Below are 2090 nucleotides of genomic sequence, written 5' to 3'. Positions count from 1 at the left end.
CTGGTTGTGACTTCCTAAGTCTGTCTTCAACGTTTTACATAGAGATCCCTTCCTTTCAACCTTAAAATATCTTTATCTTTTCCAGTTCTAGTTGGCCTTTGTCCAGTTCTAGTTGGCCTTTGTCATGTTTTGTAAAGTCTTTTCAGGCTTAAGAATCTCTTGGCTGGGCTGGGGTTGTGGTTCAGCAGTAGAGTGCTCACCTAGCATGGGTGAGGTACTGGCTCAGCACCACCTATAAATAAATACATGAATAAAATAAAGGTTTGTGTCCATCTACAACTAAAAATATTTTAAAAATTAAAGAATCTCGTGGAGTCTCTTTAAAGTTCCACCAGAACTCTGCAGGAACTAGGAACCAACAGAGAAGGTCTTCTGGAGCTGAGCCTTCCTGGAAGAGGACTACCATGGCTGAGACATCACCCTGGTGTTCTTCAGTCCTCCCCTGTCCCTGCACCCTCCTTACACACTTCGCACACTCACACATAGGTGAACACGTACTCACAGACACGTGCAGATAACACATGGAAGCAGACACACAAAGACCTTACACGCAAACCCTTAGCACTCATGCAGATGTGCACATCTCACACACAGACTTGCACATCCTCAAATACAGCTGAATGCCCACACACGCTCATGCAGTTTTTTGATGGGTCCAGTTTCATTTTTGTGAGATGAGAACATTATGGAGATCAACTGCACCATAATGTGAATGTCTCTCATACTACTGAATTAGACACTTCTAAAAATGGCTAAGATGATAGATGCTTGTGCATTTTACCACAATTAAAAATAATTTGTAAAAACACAGAGATATTCACTGTAAGTGTATGAGTCCATTAGCTAAATCTTTCATCCCTTTTCCGCCTCTGTCCTTCTGGATGGCCCTGCCGTGGGACAGGCAGCCCAGCAGCCTCTGTTCTGAGGAAAGGTAGGTTAAGGATGAATTTCAATCACAGGCACAAAAGGGACATGCCCAGGGTAACTGAAGCAACGAGAAAACATCTGCCATCTGGAGCTGTTGCTAATGTGGATTTACATCTGTCTTAAAACAAGAAGAAGGAAAAGGTAATGGGAGGAGCAGAAAATATTAGAGGCGTTAAACTCTTTTGGATCCCGAGCCCTCATGGTGGCAGGTACAATGGCACTTTATAAATTCCTTCCTGGGGCTTTAAATGTCATTATCAGCCTTTGTCCAAACTCCCCAGTGGGATCTACAGAGATGTGAGAGGACACAGGGTCACTCACCTGTACCCACAGCTCACTGCTACGCTATGGCTGGAACAGGGTGATAAACTCTTCAACCTCCCTCCCGGGCTCCCCATGACACCCTCCTTCTGGAGTGGAAAGTTTCCCTCCAACTCCTCCATCGTCAAGGGCAGTGGGGGAGAAAGGCCCTCCCCAGAGGTGGATTTGGTCACTTGTTTTGGAGGGTTGGGCCTCTTTATACAAGCCAGTTATTATTTATATCCACTCACCTCCCTCTGGAACTACATCTCTAACCAACAGAGTCCTATTCACAGGGAAAAAAAAAGCAGTAGCATCCAGACATGACTGGGTACTTTGTTTGTTTGTTTGAGATGTGAAATTTTGCATGTAAATCAAATAGAGTTTGCTGGAACATTCATGGCCTGAGCCAATATAGTCTGTGTCCTGGGTATTGCCAAGAAGGAGAAAGAAGGTGGTTTATCCAGACAGAAGTGTGTCAATACCATGGAAATGAAGACTTAGAATTAAAGGGTGGAGATCAGGGAGACTGGTATTGCTCTTCCCATGCATCTTCTGTTAGTGGACAGAGCTTGCTACCTGCCTCTGTTGGGAGCCAGGATCCCTTGGTGATGAGTTTGGGCATTCTCACACTGCCCCTGGGGCGGGCGATGAGGTAGAAATTGCTGCTGTCTTCAAGTTTCAGCCTACTTGACCCTGAGACTGTGAACCCTTCTATTGCAGAGGAATGAGGAGGTGTGACAGGGCTGGAGCTGGCTGAAGGATGCAAACGGCCTCAGAAGTCTCATCCTTAAGGACATCTGGTAATGTCCTTAAGGGACAGTGAGGGACTGGCCCTATCAGGATGAAAGCCCGCTGTTCTT

This window comes from Sciurus vulgaris (genome assembly GCF_902686455.1).
Source record: "Sciurus vulgaris genome assembly, chromosome: 7".
Taxonomy (NCBI): Eukaryota; Metazoa; Chordata; class Mammalia; order Rodentia; family Sciuridae; genus Sciurus; species Sciurus vulgaris.
The sequence above is the reverse complement of the archived record's forward strand: the minus strand, read 5'-3'. Positions refer to the sequence as shown.